Below are 19,034 nucleotides of genomic sequence, written 5' to 3' on the forward strand. Positions count from 1 at the left end.
AAAAAATATATATATGTGGTATCGCCGCATGCGTAAATGTCCGAACTATAAAAATATATCATTAATTAAACCGCATGGTCAATGGCGTACGCGCAAAAAATTCCAAAGTCCAAAAAAGCTTATTTTTGGTCACTTTTTATACTATTAAAAAATGAATAAAAAGTGATCAAAAGTCCGATCAAAACAAAAATTGTACCTATAAAAACTTCAGATCAAGGCTCAAAAAATGAGTCCTCATACCGTCCTGTTCGTGGAAAAATAAAAAAGTTATAGGGGTCAGAAGATGACATTTTTAAACGTATAAATTTTCCTGCATGTAGTTATGATTTTTTCCAGAAGTACGACAAAATAAAACCTATATAAGTAGGGTATCATTTTAACCGTATGGACCTACAGAATAAGTATTAGGTGTCATTTTTACCGATATATGTACTGCGTTGAAACGGAAGCCCCCAAAATTTACAAAATGATGTTTTTTCTTCGATTTTGTCACACAATTATTTTTTTTTTCAGTTTCGCCGTGAATTTTTGGTTAAAATGACTGTCACTGCAAAGTAGAATTAGTGACGCAAAAAATAAGCCATAATATGGATTTTTAGGTGGAAAATTGAAAGATTTATGATTTTTAAAAGGTAAGGAGGAAAAAACAAAAGTGCAAAAACTGAAAAACCCTGAGTCCTTAAGGGGTTAATGTACAAACATTTCTCTTATAGAAGAAGTACGTCATCCAGGTCTTCATGAGAGCATTAACATTCTGCCATCTCATACCATGATCATTCTCTTGAATGTTTACCAAGAAAAAAAACCTCTATCTTTGGTACCATGCTACTAGGTATCTGGTATCAACATGTGACAGATTTTTATCATGCCAGTTTTCTAGCAATTAAATTACGTTCATTGGCTTCCAAGATACCAATCAGCAGGTAGCTTCTTTTCCATTCAAAATGACAATTTTGCCAGTGCAATATTTCAGAGCAACAATATCATGTAATGTGTGCAGCACATTAAGGTCTTATCAAAATAGCCATCAAAATTGTTCTATACAATGACCATATTATGTTTTAGCCATATCCCGCTATAAGTAGCCCCCTATAGAGAAATATGTCTTATGTCACATTATGCCCCATAAGAGTGTCATCACGTGACTTTACATGATCCTGATATAATGGCTATCATATGGGGGGGTGACACTAATGACAACCATACTCAAGTGTTCACCGTTTGTGCTTCCGTTGTGCCGGTATCTTCTTCTGTTTCCTCCATTCAGCTGGGAGGCTTGGGGCACGGGTGGGGCTTTGTGACGTCACCACTGCTGTTTCTCTGCTGGGCCCTGCTACGAGCAGGCCTAGGGAACAGATATAAGCTGGCATATATTTTGGGAAAAAATTTATGACAATTCCTTTCATAAATAATGGTCAATACACTAATAGTAAAGGTAGTGCAAAAGATGAAAATTCACAAATTGTTAAGCAATATGAAGCTTGCATACAATTTTGCAAGTTTTGCATGAAAGACAAGTGGGATACAAGCTTTATTAAACTTTCTCCAATGTTTGAACACAAACTAAGAAGAAGGCAGCAGGAAGAGCTATCTTATTTAAGGGATGAAAACATGATTTAGGCTTTATAGACACATTGCAAAGGGGCCATAAATGTAGTCAACAAATCTTGTCCAAAATCAAGAATATAAGATTTGCTTACCTGCTACTACACCAATCTCCCATTTTAGAACCATCATAACCATTAAAGGGGTATTTTGTCCAAAGAATAGGTGATAAGATGTCTGATCGCAGGTATCAGGCCACTGGAAACCCCTGCGACCTCCGTGTAGCACCTGGCATTCTGTGCTGGGTGCTGCTCCAGTCTAGGAAATGGGGGTTTCCGCGACTTTAGACATGACATGATGCCACACCCCCTCGTGACGTCATGCCATGCCCCCTCATTACATTACATCTCCAGTCTGGGAAACCCAGCATATCCGAGACTTGAGCAGCACCTGGCACAGAATGCCGGGTGCTGCACGGAAATCACGGGGGGTCCCAGCGGCGAGACCCCTACAATCCCCTAGATAAGATGTCAAGGGGCAGAATACAACTTAAAGTCATAAGGATTGTAAATACTGGTCTTCAGACAGTTCACAACTTGACCTGTCTAGACTAAATTATCCTTTATGACTCATCATATTTGCAATGACATTTCACCCAATTATTAAGAATTTGTGAACTGTTTCTGAGGGATACATACACATATAGCGATAACAGCTTGTGCTCTTGGCAATAGGCAAAATAGATTTCTGCAGATGCAGTTTTTGGATTATCATGCTGAATAAAGACTTAGCAAATAAATGAAAGCATATTTCAATCACCATGAAAGGCCTGCTGTTATTTATTTCGCTAATGAATGAATAATTAAAACTAGATTTCATGTTATAATGCATTTTTCATTGCAATATAATATTTATTACTCTTTGTTGTTCTTCTTTTATTCTCTATTTACATTAATAAAGTTGACACTTTGGGGTTCCTAACATATTGCACTATTAAAACTTGTTGGCAGTCCTTCAGGTATTGAGAGTTAGTATTTGTACTGATGTTAAATTATTGCCTGGCATTGGTAGAATTGTGCCCTGTTTGCATATGCCTCAAACAGATGCCTACAATAGGTATTACTATGTACATTTATTTTGCTATTATAGTAGGCCACCATGGGGGGATTATCAAAACGGCACACCAAAGTAAAAAGAAATTCTTATAAAACCTTAGAATACAGAACTCCAGATATATATTCCTTTCATATAGTGTCCAAGCAGGGCCCTTGCTGTAGACCTTACCATACATTAAAATAGATAATGCTCAGTATATAAGAATAATTGGTAATAAAACTGGGTATAAAAGTCAATAGTGTAAATACACAGCCACCTGATGTGTTACTGTATCCACACTCAGATACTCTCTGAGTTATAGTTCATATAGATGAAGTAAGTAGATAGTTTGTAGAAGTTGTGTTTCACAATGTTTTTATTGAATTTTATAAACATAAGAAATGTAACATATAACATATTATGACATTAGATGTGTCAGAGTTTACATATGAACATGCATAATAACCTTGACTGGTGGAGCATAATCGTTCATTCAAACAGTGCTACGCATATTCACAAAGGATCTATTAGGTCCAAAGGGACCTTAATTGAAATTTGAGAGCAAGATAATAACAATAGGAAGGAAAACAATAAAACAATATAATAGTGAGTCTCCATAACTTCTACAAAATAGTTAATACAAATAAAGTTTATAGATAGTTTGTAGCATGGTTCGGTGCTCTGTACCACTCACCACACCGCTGTACAGATGGAATCTCCAGGATAGATGGTAAGAAATTACGGCTCAGTGACAAACTTCGCTTCCGCAGACTGGCACGATGGTGCAGACAGCTCGAGGGTGGTATCTGCGCGATGACATCTATCCTGGAGCTTCCATCTGTACAGCGGTGTGGTGAGTGGTGCAGAGCACCGAACTATGCTACAAACTATCTATTAACTTTTTTTGTATTAACCACAATTTCTACAAACTATCTACTTACTTCATCTATATGAACTATAACTCAGAGAGTATCTGAGTATGGATGCAAAAACACATCAGGTGGCTGTGTTTTTATACTATTGACTTTTATACCCAGTTTTATTACCAATAATTCTTATATACTGCACAGTGTTTCAATGTATGGTAAGGTCTCCAGCAAGGGCCCTGCTTGGACACTTATCTATTGCAATAATTATAATAATGAATAAATAATACCATTTCTACCTAATATATATATATATATATATATATATATATATATATATATATATATATGTGTGTGAGAGAGGTCTGTATTCTAAGGTTTTATTTGTCTTTCTTTTTGGCACGAAGGGTTACATGCAACACGAGTGTACCTCTCTCTCTTTCTCTGTATATGTATATATATATATATATATCATATATAGTGTGAGCCCCTAACTTCAATTTATATTTTATGCATATATTTTAGACTTTTGGCCTTTTTGCGCAACGCTTGTCACATTTGGAAAAAAGTAGGCTTGGATTTGGCTGGAGGAGGCATGGTCTGCAGCTTTCCGGCAAATTGCCATAACTTATATCAGGAATTTATGTAAATTATGGATAAAATCTATGCCTGTTAAAACATCTTGAGTCTTTTACAGCAGTGTTCTTTAAAGCTGTTTCCACTTGTTTTTTTTCTGGCAGTTTTTGGATATCTGCCACTGCAGTTTTTGAGCCGAAGTAAGAAGTGGATCCATAAGGGAGGAGAAGTATAAGTCCTTCTTTTATATGTCCTATTCCTTTTGAATACACTTCTGGCTTTGGCTCAAAAACTGCAGTGGCAGAAATCCAAAAGCTGCCAGAAAAAAACAAATGGAAACTTAGCCTTACTGAAAATCAGTTTGTAAAACACCTGTCTCTGTAAATCCCCTCCACCTCAAAATCCATTTAATGATATTATATTATTACAATATTAATTATATGGTTAAGAATATAGACTGTAATATACTTGGTTAGCAAGGAGATCTTTGAAAGTTTAAAGGACATTTTGGTGTAAAATTTAGGATCTTTCATCTCATAGTATTCTATGACACTGATTAAACTGGTCTAAACAATGTGTAACCATTTTTTTTAAGCAAATGGCTTAAAATTATTGGCCAATAATACATAGAGGATTACATATCCTTTGGCTGTATTCCACCCCAGCTTTTAAATGTGCTGCTGGAAAACTTGCATTGCATCCTCTCATTGCACCTGTCACTCTGCAGCTCCTTATTTTAGGGAAATAGGCAGGGCTGGTTTAAATTAAGTGTGGCTCTGGGCAAAATTAAAAGTGGGGCCCATAAGTCACCACCATGTCCCACTCGTCATGCTGCATCTCAGCTAATCTAAGTGAATTGGGTGGCATTGCAAATAGCAAATAGCTGTGCGGTGCCAAGGGGGTGCAGGATACACTTGTCAATTCATGACGCCAGGGCACAGTTAGCCTATACACAGTACGAGGGGGAGACAGCTTCTTCTGGGACAGACACGGCAGGTAAGAAACACACTGACATCGGGTTACGGATAACTGTCTTTTACTGAGCAGGTGTTGATGGTACAACACACAGCACGGAGTAGAGGAGAAGGGAGTAGTGTAACCCTTGGGAGCCCTGTTGCCTTGCTGGGACTTATAGTGATTTTCACCCACTTGATTTATATAGACTTGAGATTTGAGACTTGAAGATATCCCACACTGACTAGGATTCTGGCAAGGTCCAATTACTAACACCTCCAGGGTTTGACTCGCCACTGTACAGGGAACACTTGCAGAATGGAGGGGCTGGCTTGATTAATAGCCTTTCCTCAGGCTTCCCTCTGGATTCACTACACACGGCTTCCACCTCCTTTCCACACTGGACTCAGCACACACTAAACTCTTGACTGAGCTAGAACTGGGTAACTCCTCCCCGCCCCTACACTATATACAGGAGAACTTGGGGGTTCCCATTGGGCAGACAGGGTCACCTGGTTACCGCTTCATCTCCTCCTTGAAGGTACAGTACATTAACCCCTTAAGGACTCAGGGTTTTTCCGTTTTTGAACTTTCGTTTTTTCCTCCTTACCTTTTAAAAATCATAACCCTTTCAATTTTCCACCTAAAAATCCATATTATGGCTTATTTTTTGTATCACCAATTCTACTTTGCAGTGACATTAGTCATTTTACCCAAAAATTCACGGCGAAACAGAAAAAAAAATCATTGTGCAACAAAAGCGAAGAAAAAATGCCATTTTGTAAATTTTGGGGTCTTCCGTTTCTACGCAGTGCATATTTCGGTAAAAATGACACCTTATCATTATTCTGTAGGTCAATACAGTTAAAATGATACCCTACTTATATAGGTTTGATTTTGTCGTACTTCTGGAAAAAATCATAACTACATGCAGGAAAATTTATATGTTTAAAAATGTCATCTTCTGACTCCTATAACTTTTTGATTTTTCCACGTACAGGGTGGTATGAGGACTCATTTTTTGCGCCGTGAACTGAAGTTTTTATCGGTACAATTTTTGTTTTGATCTGACTTTTTGATCACTTTTTATTCATTTTTTTTAATGGTATAAAAAGTGACCAAAATACGCTTTTTTGGACTTTTGAATTTTTTTACGTGTACGCCATTGACCATGCGGTTTAATTAATGATATATTTTTATAGTTCGGACATTTACGCACGCAGCCATACCACATATGTTTATTTTTATTTACACAGTTTTATTTTTTTATAGGAAAAGGGGGGTGATTCAAACTTTTATTAGGGAAGGGGTTAAATGACCTTTATTAACACTTTTTTTTACTTTTTTCTTTGCAGTGCTATAGGTCCCATAGGGACCTATAACACTGCACACACTGATCTCTTACACAGATCACAGGCGTGTATTAACACGCCTGTGATCAGTGTTATCGGCGCTTGACTGCTCCTGCCTGGATTTCAGGCACGGAGCAGTCATTCGTCGATCGGACACCGAGGAGGCAGGTAAGGGCTCCCTGTAAGGGGTCCCGAACAGCCCGACTGGCTAGCCGGGATACTTTCACTTTCACTTTAGAAGCGGTGGTCAGCTATGACCGCCGCTTCTAAAGGGTTAATACCGCACATTGCCGCGATCGGCGATGTGTGGTATAAGCCGCGTGAGCCGGCGCAGGACGTAAATATACGTCCTGCGTCGTTAAGGGGTTAATCACACAAACTACCGTGAATATAATAAAGTGCATAAACATGATAAACATGATAACAGTGGACCAAACACAAGAGCAGCAGGCATGTCCGAGGAGATCCACAGCCCACAGAACAGCCTTTGGTGCTGGCACACCACAGCTGCAACTGTGACCTGACAAGCATGATAATTCCATGTGGACAGGCTATGGCCTTTAACCCTTTAAGGACACACATAGGAAATTAATGGTGCTGCAGGCTGGTTATTTGTGCACAACACAATATATTTACAGGAAATGCGCTTGCTTCACAATGGTGAGTTCTGGCAGCAGCTGGAGACTCACTGCTAATGGCGGACATCAGCGTAGAAGCCAAAAATGACTCTGTATCCTTAAAAAGCAGCTCTACAATCTTGAACACTAGGTGTCTTCCTTTCTGGCAATCTGCTGTTCACTGCCTATATTTAGGGGAAATCTGCCTCCAGTAACAGACACAGCAGGACAGTACCCAGGAGGACGGGTCAAAAAGTAAAAAAAAAAAAGAAAAAAAAAGTTAAAAGTAAAAAAAGATGAAAATAGAATATGGAGATATGTCATGCATAAAAACCTATCCCCTTTCCGCAGTCTTCTGCAAAGGCCCTCTGCTCTCCCAAATTGGGTGTGCCAACCCCTGCACAAGACAGCGGCCGGCACGCCCTCTCTATATATGTTTATAGGAAAGTCGTTCGGCTGTCTCTGGCTCTCCCATAGAGATATATGGAGGGGCATAAGTACTCTAAAAGCACTCAGTATTAAGCAGCAGTAGGAAAAGCAATTAATTAAAATATTATATATAGAAGATTATTGTACATAATTAATAGGGTGGCATGCTTTACTGTAGATCAAACAGCTAGCTTTAGATAGACGTGTATCTTTTTTTGTAGCTATGTAATATTGGAATTGTATTTTTCCTGTTGGAGCAGTAATTGTATATTTATTGTGTGTTTTTTATTGTTTTGAGCAGTAATTGTATATTTTATTTCTATTATGCATATTTATAAATGTGTCACGTTTAAAAGTCATGTGTATAGCCCCAAAATGATGCTAAATCATACATCATATATCAAACTCATAAAATAATAATAATAATAATAACTCATAAATAATACTAATACCACTACTACTAATTGTACTACTATTAATATTACTACTACTAATAATAATATAATTTATCAATTCTAAATAATAAGTAATTGAATTTGCTGAATTTTTGTTCATTCACAGATATAAAATAAACATAGAGTAAAAAAATAGGAACTGTTAAACAACCATTATATTTTTCTAAGATTCAATTACCCTACACATGTGTTTGATATTCTCAGACACTTGGTATTTGATGGCAAAGTCTGATGTCTCCTAGACAGATTCTTAAGACTTCTCTAATATCAATATATTATAACAGACAAACTAAACAACCTATACTTCCATCTTGTACAGTCATCGGCAACACCGATAAACAATTTTTTGAAGGCTTTGTTTTTACATATGTTAATAAGGGCTCCTTCTAGAAGCATGGAATATGAGATGTTTTAAGAACTTTAATATTATCTAATAATCAGTCCTATGACAGCTACAATATGACTGAAGGCATCAGGAGTCTGCCCCAGTGCTGAAAGTGTAAGGAAAAACACATGTCCTATCAAACACATTTTGATGTTCAGAATTTTAACCGCCTGCATATGTCGATATATATTGGAAAATGTGTTAACAGTACTACTCAGAGAAGCCTGTTATGTGAAGTCTAATATGTGTTCTTTGGGACAGAGATCAACTCACTATTGTTAAGGGAAAAAAAAAAGAAAAAATCTTCTAAGACCTAACTATAGTTGTTTCATGTATCTTCAAACCATGCGACATGGGAGGCTATTGATAGAGATTTGAAAGATGGGAACAAAAAACAGACTAAACTAATATGAAAAAAAAAATAGCTAAGACATGAATCTTTTTGCATGGAAACATATGTAATCCTGTGTTTATCACAAGCATATTTAAAATCTTCAAGTGTTTTAACACATCTACTTGAACCCTGTTCGAAAATCACTCTTTTTGTGAAATTGATATTCAGAGCTAACCACTTGTACTTCTATTTTTTGGAACCCAATGAAGATAAGTAGGTTCTGAAACTATTATAAATTGGAATGTCAAGGGTTAAAAAACATGGCTGACTTTTGTAAAAACAGTGCCACACCTGTGAATGGGTTTTGTCTAGTATTACTGTCACGATTCGGCTTACAGGTAGACTGTCACGATTCGGCTTACAGGTAGTGGATCCTCTGTGTCAGCGAGGGATTGGCGTGGACCGTGCTGGTGGACCGGTTCTAAGAGGCTACTGGTGTTCACCAGAGCCCGCTGCAAAGCGGGATGGTCTTGCTGCGGCAGTAGCAACCAGGTCGTATCCACTAGCAACGGCTCAACCTCGCTGACTGCTGAGAAGGCGTGGGACAGAAGGACTAGGCAGAGGCAAGGTCAGACGTAGCAGAAGGTCGGGGCAGGCGGCAAGGTTCGTAGTCAAGATGGATAGCAGGAGTTCAGGTAACACAGGCTTTGGACAACACTAACGCTTTCACTGGCACAAGGCAACAAGATCCGGCAAGGGAGTGCAGGGGAAGTGATGTGATATAGCCAGGGAGCAGGTGGAAGCCAATTAAGCTAATTGGGCCAGGCACCAATCATTGGTGCACTGGCCCATTAAGTCTCAGAGAGCTGGCGCGCGCGCGCCCTAGAGAGCGGAGCCGCGCGCGCCAGCACATGACAGCAGGGGACCGGGATGGGTAAGTGACTTGGGATGCAATTCGCTAGCGGGCGCGTCCCGTTGTGCGAATCGCATCCCCGACGGCCATGTCAGTGCAGCGCTCCCGGTCAGTGGGACCGACCGGGGCGCGGCAGGGAGAGAGACGCCGTGAGCGCTCCGGGGAGGAGCAGGGACCCGGAGCGCTCGGCGTAACAGTACCCCCCCCCCCCCCCTTAGGTCTCCCCCTTTTTTTGTCCGACAACCGCTTTACCTGGGACGAGGACACCGGGAAAGAATGGAGGGTTTCCTCAACGGCAGGCAGTACAGCAGGAGTGGGAATGGGGAGGGAGGGCAGAGGGTGAAGCTTGGCACGGGGCAGGGTGACACCAGGGCGGGGGCCATGAGGAGGCACTGAGGCTTGCCTGACGGGACTGGGAGGGGGGGAGAGGCATTTCTTGTGGCAAGCAGAGTCCCAGTTCTTGATCTCCCCGGTGGTCCAGTCAAGGGTGGGAGAATGAAGCAGGAGCCACGGCAGACCGAGGAGGAACTCAGAGGTGCAGTTGGGAAGGACGAAAAATTCAATCCTTTCGTGGTGGGGTCCAATGCACATTAAGAGGGGTTTTGTGCGGTAACGCACGGTGCAATCCAATCTAACTCCGTTGACCGCGGAAATGTAGAGCGGCTTGACGAGACGGGTCACCGGGATGCAGAACTTATTCACCAAAGACTCCAAAATGAAATTCCCAGAGGCACCAGAGTCCAAGCAGGCCACGGCTGAGAGGGAGGAATTGGCTGAAGGAGAAATCCGCACGGGCACCGTGAGACGTGGAGAAGCAGACTTTGAACCAAGAGATGCCACACCCACGTGAGCTGGGTGCGTGCGTGCGTTTCCCAGACGTGGAGGACGAATAGGGCAATCCACCAAGAAATGCTTGGTACTGGCACAGTACAGACAAAGATTTTCTTCCCTACGGCGATTCCTCTCTTCCTGGGTCAGGCGAGACCGATCCACTTGCATGGCCTCCTCGGCGGGAGGCCCAGGCGTAGATTGCAAAGGATGCTGTGGGAGAGGTGCCCAGAGATCTAAGTCGTTTTCCTGGCGGAGCTCCTGATGTCTCTCAGAAAAACGCATGTCAATGCGGGTGGACAAATGGATAAGTTCTTGCAGGTTGGCAGGAATCTCTCGTGCGGCCAGCACATCCTTGATGCTACTGGATAGGCCTTTTTTAAAGGTCGCGCAGAGAGCCTCGTTATTCCATGATAATTCGGAAGCAAGAGTACGAAATTGGATGGCGTACTCGCCCACTGAAGAATTACCCTGGACCAGGTTCAGCAGGGCAGTCTCGGCAGAAGAAGCTCGGGCTGGTTCCTCGAAGACACTACGGACTTCAGCGAAGAAGGACTGGACTGTGGCTGTGGCAGGATCATTGCGGTCCCAGAGCGGTGTGACCCAAGACAAGGCCTTTCCTGAAAGAAGGCTCACTACGAACGCCACCTTAGACCGTTCTGTAGGAAACAAGTCCGACAACATCTCCATATGCAGGGAACATTGAGACAGAAATCCACGGCAGAGTCTAGAGTCCCCATCAAATTTGTCCGGCAGGGACAAGCGGAGGCTAGAAGCGGCCACTCGCTGCGAAGGAGGTGCAGGAGCTGGCGGAGGAGATGGTTGCTGCTGTAGCAGAGGCAGAAGTTGCTGTAACGTGGCGGTCAACTGCGACAGCTGCTGTCCTTGTTGGGCAATTTGCTGCGATTGCTGAGCGACCACCGTGGTAAGGTCAGCGAGACTTGGCAGCGGGGCGCCACAGCGGGATCCATGGCCGGATCTACTGTCACGATTCGGCTTACAGGTAGACTGTCACGATTCGGCTTACAGGTAGTGGATCCTCTGTGTCAGCGAGGGATTGGCGTGGACCGTGCTGGTGGACCGGTTCTAAGAGGCTACTGGTGTTCACCAGAGCCCGCCGCAAAGCGGGATGGTCTTGCTGCGGCAGTAGCAACCAGGTCGTATCCACTAGCAACGGCTCAACCTCGCTGACTGCTGAGAAGGCGTGGGACAGAAGGACAACGCAGAGGCAAGGTCAGACGTAGCAGAAGGTCGGGGCAGGCGGCAAGGTTCGTAGTCAAGATGGATAGCAGGAGTTCAGGTAACACAGGCTTTGGACAACACTAACGCTTTCACTGGCACAAGGCAACAAGATCCGGCAAGGGAGTGCAGGGGAAGTGATGTGATATAGCCAGGGAGCAGGTGGAAGCCAATTAAGCTAATTGGGCCAGGCACCAATCATTGGTGCACTGGCCCTTTAAGTCTCAGAGAGCTGGCGCGCGCGCGCCCTAGAGAGCGGAGCCGCGCGCGCCAGCACATGACAGCAGGGGACCGGGACGGGTAAGTGACTTGGGATGCGATTCGCGAGCGGGCGCGTCCCGCTGTGCGAATCGAATCCCCGACGGCCATGTCAGTGCAGCGCTCCCGGTCAGCGGGACCGACCGGGGCGCTGCAGGGAGAGAGACGCCGTGAGCGCTCCGGGGAGGAGCAGGGACCCGGAGCGCTCGGCGTAACAATTACAACTCAGTCTCTTTGAAGGTAATAGGGCTGATTCATAATGCAACACACAACCTTTGAGCCAATTTTGCTTTGTTTTTGGAAAAAAGCAACAAAGTTTCTTCAATCTTGCACAACCTGTTATATCCATGCAATATATATATATATATATATATATATATATATATATGTATATATATATATATATATATATATATATCTCACCATATGTGCCATGTATATTTATGCAGCATAGTGATGGTGCAGGATTAGGAGCAGAGCTCCCTCCATCAACAGCCAGAGTTGATGATAACTCAGATCCTGGCCATTTAGCCTCTTGGATGTTACAAGTGGTTAAAGAAAGGGGCTAACTGATAGCCGGCTAACAACCCGGCAACATGATCACAGATGGCAATTAATTGTCATGGCAGCTGGGGGCCTGACAAAGTCTGTTTTTGTATTTGCCTATATTTTTTTTTTTACAAAGGCAGGGCCTTATAGATTGCTTCTGAGTTAAAGGAGAAGTCCCATGCCCGATCGGCACAGAAAAACGTAGATAAGTTTTAGATTGTGGGGGATCCAAGTGCTGTGGTCCCCGTGATCATCTGTATGGAGCCCCGGCTCTCCCACAGAGTGGTGTGTCACGACCCGGCCATGCATTAACCCTTTAGATGCCGCAATCAAAATTGATTATGGCATCTAAACTGAAAGTAAAACTATCCCGGCAGCTCAGCAGAGCTGATTGGGACTATCGCGACAGAATCGCGATGTCCTGATCAGCTTACTGGATGACAGGAGGGTCCTCCCCTGCCTCCTCGTCGTCACATCGGTGATCTACTGCTCCATGCCTGGAGCAGCAGAACATCGGTAACACTGATCAATGCTATGCTATGACATAGCATTGAACAGTGTATGCAATCAAAAGATTGCATGGTATAGACCCTTAAGGGGGCAAAAAAATAAGTAAAAGGTGGTAAACAAAATAAGAGAATAAATGTGAATAACAATTTAAATCACCCCCTTTTCCTATTTTTCAAATAAAATAATTGAATAAAAAAAAATCATATGTGGTACCGCCGGGTGGGTAAATGTCCAAACTATTAAAATATAAGGTTAGCTAAACCGCACGGTCGATGGTGTACACGTAAAAAAAATACCATAGTCCAAAATAGTGAATTTTTGATCACTTCATATACCATAAAAATATTAATAAAAAGCGATCAAAAAGTCCCATCAAAACAAAAATAGTACCAATAAATACTACAGACAACTGCGCAAAAAATAAGCCCTCATATAGCTTCTTAAGGACCAGGGGCTTTTCCCCATGATCAATTTATATTAATGTGCATAAAGAAGCCAAGGAAAGATGGAAAAATCTCCAAAAGGCATCAAATTACTGATTAGACATTCTTAAAATATGTCAACAAAAGTTAGATTTTATTTCCATCATTTACACTTTCAAAATAACAGAAAAAAAAGGCGTCTGCAAAAGTTTGCAAACCCTGCAGAGTTAATATCTTGTACTGCCCCCTTTGTCAAGTATCTCAGCTTGTAAACGCTTTTTGTAGCCAGCCAAGAGTCTTTCAATTCTTGTTTGAGGTATCTTTGCCCATTCTGCCTTAAAAAAGTCTTCCAGTTCTTTGAGGTTTCTGGGCTGTCGGTCACGCGCTCTTCTTTTAAGGTCTATCCATAGATTTTCAATTATATTGAGATTGTGAAAGCCATGGCAAAACCTTCAGTTTACGCCTCTTGTTGTAACCCCTGTGGATTTTGAGGTTTGTTTAGGATCATCATCCATTTGTAGAAGCCATCCTCTCTTTAACTTCAACTTTTTCACAGATGGCATCAAGTTAGCATTCAAAATTTGCTGAAATCTTATTGAATCCATTTTTCCTTCTACTCGTGAGATGTTCCCTGTGCCACTGGCTGCAATACAACCCCAAAGCATGATTGATCCACCCCCATGCTGAACAGTTGGACAGAGGTTCTTTTCATTAAATTCTGTTCCCCTTTTTCGCCAAACGTACCTTTTTCTCATTCTGTCCAAAAAGTTCAATTTTAACCTCATCAGTCCGCAGAACTTGTTTCCAAAATGCATCAGGCTTGCCTATATGTTCATTTGCAAAGTTCAAATGCTGATTTTTGTGGTGAGGACGTAGAAGAGGTTTTCTTCTGATGACTCTTCCATGAAGACCATACTATGGGACCTATAACACTGCAAAAAAATGTAAAAAAAAAGTGTTAATAAAGGTCATTTAACCCCTTCCCTAATAAAAGTTTGAATCACCCCCCTTTTCCCATAAAAAAAATAAAACAGTGTAAAAAAAAATAAACATTTGTGGTATCGCCGCGTGCGTAAATGTCTGAACTATAAAAATATATCATTAATTAAGCCGTACGGTCAATGGCGTACGCGCAAAAAAAATTCAAAGCGTATTTTGGTCACTTTTTGTACCATTAAAAAATGAATAAAAAGTGATCAAAAAGTCAGATCAAAACAAAAATCCTACCGATAAAAACTTCTGATCACGGCGCAAAAAATGAGTCCTCATACCGCCCCGTACGTGGAAAAATAAAAAGTTATAGGGGTCAGAAGATGACATTTTTAAACATATAAATTTTCATGCATGTAGTTATGATTTTTTCCAGAAGTGCAACAAAATCAAACCTATATAATTACGTTATCATTTTAACCGTATGGACCTACAGAATAATGATAAGGTGTAATTTTTACCGAAATATGCACTGCGTAGAAACGGAAGCCCCCAAAAGTCACAAAATGGCGTTTTTTTTTCCGATTTTGTCGCACAATGATTTTTTTTTCTCGTTTCGCTGTGCATTTTTGGGTAAAATGACTAATGTCACTGCAAAGTAGAATTGGCGACACAAAAAATTATAATAATATGGATTTTTAGGTGGAAAATTGAAAGGGTTATGATTTTTAAAAGGTAAGGAGGAAAAAACGAAAGTGCAAAAACGGAAAAACCCTGAGTCCTTAAGGGGTTAAGCACCGGAGAACCCCTTTAAGGATAATGCCAATCTCTATTTTTGCACCATTTTTGTCTCCTCCCCTACTAAAAATCATTACGCTTTCAATTTCGCACCTACAGACCCTTATAAGGGATTGTTTTTTGCATCACCATTTGTACTTTGCTATAACATCAATCATTTAATAACAAAATTTACGGCAAAAACAAATATATATATATATATATATATATATATATATATATATATATATATATGTTTGTGAGGTGAAACTGAAAAAGGAACTTTTGTAAGTTTTGGGGGCTTCTGTTTCCACACAGTGCAATTTTCGGTAAAAATTACACCTTATCTTTATTCTGTAGGTCCATACTGTCACAAGGATACCCAATTTATGTAGGTTATATTTGATTTTACTACCCAATACATGCAGGCACAGACAGTCAGGCGCTATGCCTGCGGGTCCTGCAAAATCCTGCAGCAGCCTCAGTGACTCAATCTCAGCCCCACCCTCCGCTTACAGTCACCACTCACCAGCTTCTGCCTCAGGTCCGGACCCACCAGGGTAGGCTACTGCTCCTCCCAACTTGTCTCCTCCCCCGTTGCTGTCGCACCACCATTTTATTTAGATCCCCCGCTCAGCCTGCCTTGGAGGATCAGTGACCTTCATCTTCTTCTGCTGCCGCCGCGCTGGCCCCTTACAGTAGATCAGAGTGTCCAATCATGTTACAACTGCTATACTCATGGGGGTATATGTAGACTGCAGAGCAATGCCCCCTAGGGTCTTCTACAGACCCTAGTGTGCAATGTGCTACAGTCTGCACATACCCTATAGGAGCTATAACAAAAAGTAAAAAGTGTAAAAAAAAAAAAGTAATTTACCCCTTCCCATTAACCTCTTTCCTAATAAAAGTTTCAATTGCCGCCCCCCCCCCCTTCCACCTTTCCCATTTTTTAAAATAATGTAAAATTAATTAATTAAAAAAAAAGTATGTGGTATCGCCGTGTGCATAATTGTCTTAAGTAATAAAAAAAATGATGTTAATTAAATTGCACAGTTGATGGTGTACACGTAAAGATACTAAAGTCCAAAATTGCGCATTTTTGGTCACTTCATATGCCATAAAAAATAATAAAAAGCGATCAAAAAGTCCCATTAAAACAAAAATGGTACCTATAAAAACTACCACGGCACAAAAAAATGAACCCTCATACATCCCCGTAGGCCAGGTATGTGCAGAGCATTGCATATGTCAGGGACCCAGGGCCTCTGAGTCTGCACAGTCACTGCTATTCACATCTGTACATACACTAGAGTGCAATGCTCTGCACATACCCCCCCATGTTTAGCAGTGTGTGTAGCACACACACTGCTATACATGGGGAGTATGTGCCGAGCATTGCTTCCTAGTGTCTGCACATTCCTATGTTAGCGGTAGTGGACGGCATTAAACAAACATTTAAGCGGGAGCGGGCAGGAGTGGAGCAAACACTCTATAGGAGCAGGCAGGAAAAAAATCATCGGTAGCGGGCAGGCGGGAGCAGGATTGAAAAACCAGCCCCACGGAGGGCTCTACTCTGCTGCTTTAGCCTGCCATTGCTGGCCAGAGCCTCAGTGCACTGATTGGATGGCGAGGAGGCAGGTAAGGGCCCTTCTGCTGTCCATGTGATTTCGCCGCTGATGTCCCAATCAGCTCCACTGAACTAACCAGCAACATTAACCATACACTTTAGAAGCTGCAATCAACTTTGGTTGCGGTGTGTAAACGGTTAATGCCGGCATCGGCCCGTTTTGTGAGGCCCGGCATTAACTGTGGGTCCTAGCTGCTCATGTCAACTGGGACCCATCGGGTTTAAAGTGCTCTCCACTCATGAGAAACCCCGGTAACAGGTCCAGGGCGTACAGGCATGCTCTCGGTCCTTAAGTACCTGGACGCAAAGGCGTACTCATATGCCCAATGTCCTGGAGGGGTTAGCCAGCAAAAGAAAAGCATAGCTAATTTCTTTTAGAAATAGCACCACACCTGTCTGCAGGTTGTGTGTGGTATTACAACTTGGCTCAATTCACTCCAATGGAAGGGAGCTGCCAAACCACAGACAACCTGCAAATAAATGTGGTACAGATTCGAAGAAATCGGCTCTGTTGTCTAATGCTGGATAACCCCTTTAACTCCCCCACCCTAAAAATGACTCAATGAGTTATGTGTGGCATTGAGAAATATTACTCAACTTCGGAATAGCAAGCCCTCATGTAGCTACATTGACAGAAAAAGAAAAGTTTTAACTCTGAATATCAAGATGCTAATATTTTTTTGTAAATGACAAGTAATAGCAAAGTTAAAATGTGATGGTGATGAATCTATATATATATATATATATATATATATATATATATATATATATATAACTCAACGTGTGTGTGTGTGTGTGTGTGTGTGTGTATGTATGTTCCACAAAAACTTCCAAACGGCAAAAGATATTAACATGAAACTTGGCACACATGTTACTTATATGTATATATATCTATAAAATATAGGACAGTTAATTTAACCCTTAACTACCCCCATTTGTGAGGGTCGGGGTTTTTGTTTAAAGCCCCATGCAAATCAATGGGAAATGTATGTTCCCACATAACTTCCGTACGGCTGGAGAGATTTCAATACCTAGTACACATATTACGGGTCGGGATATGAGGACGGGATGGGAGGTCGGGATAGGAGGTCGAGATAGGAGGTCGGGATAGGAGGACGTGATATGAGGATGGGATATGAGGACGAGATATGAGGTCGGGATAGCAGGTCGGGATAGGAGGATGAGATAGGAGGACAGGATATGAGGATGGGATAGGAGGTCTGGATAGGAGGTCGGGATAGGAGGTCGAGATATGAGGACGGGAAAGGAGGTCGGGATAGGAGGACGGGATAGGAGGATGGGATAGGAGGTCTGGATAGGAGGACGGGATAGGGGGTCGAGATATGAGGACGGGAAAGGAGGACAGGAAAGGAGGTTGGGATAGGAGGTCTGGATAGGAGGACGGGATAGGAGGACGGGATAGGAGGATGGGATTGGAGGTCAAGATAGGAGGTCGAGATAGGAGGTCGAAATATGAGGACGGGAAAGGAGAACAGGAAAGGAGGTCGGAATAGGAGGTCTGGATAGGAGGACGGGACAGGAGGACGGGATAGGAGGTTGAAATAGGAGCTCGAGATTGGAGGACGGGATAGGAAGTCGGGATAGGAGGTCAAGATAGGAAGTCGAGATATGAGGACTGGAAAGGAGGATGGGAAAGGAGGTCGGGATAGGAGGTCGGGATAGGAGGCCAGGATAGGAGGATGGGATAGGAGGATGGGATAGGAGGACGGTATAGGAGGTTGAGATAGGAGATCAGGATAGGAGATCGGGATAGGAGGTCGGGATAGAAGGTCGGGATAGGAGGACGGGATAGGAGGATGGGATAGGAGGATGGGATAGGAGGACGGTATAGGAGGTCAGTACAGGAGGTTCGGATAGGAGGTCGAGATAGGAGGACGGGATAGGAGGTCAGGATAGGAGGTTGGGATATGGGGTTGGGATATGACAAGAATATATGAGGACTGGATATGAAGTCAAACGCTTCCTCCTTTGTTTATTTTCCTCCCCAACAGGGATTAGGAAGGAAAAACCAGGCAACGCCGGGTACTCAGCTAGTAAACAAATAAATGATAGAACTGCATCTTTATTTTCTCAACAGAATTGCTATACTCCCCTACTTCCTTTCCCCTCAATAAAAGAAAAATGAAGGAAAAAAATGGTGCCACATGAAGATTTAAATTGGCTGTGCCCTTAAAGGGGTTTTCGAGGTCTACATCATTGATGGCCTATCCACAGGACTATCCGCACATTTTATACCATGTGGACATCACCTAACTATTACAGAATTCATCATAAACTGTGTAGATTATTGTAGTATTCCACTTTTTATCACACAGTTTATGTAAACTACTGCATCCTTGATGCCAGAGCATG

This window comes from Hyla sarda, chromosome 9, assembly GCF_029499605.1.
Source record: "Hyla sarda isolate aHylSar1 chromosome 9, aHylSar1.hap1, whole genome shotgun sequence".
Lineage (NCBI taxonomy): Eukaryota > Metazoa > Chordata > Amphibia > Anura > Hylidae > Hyla > Hyla sarda.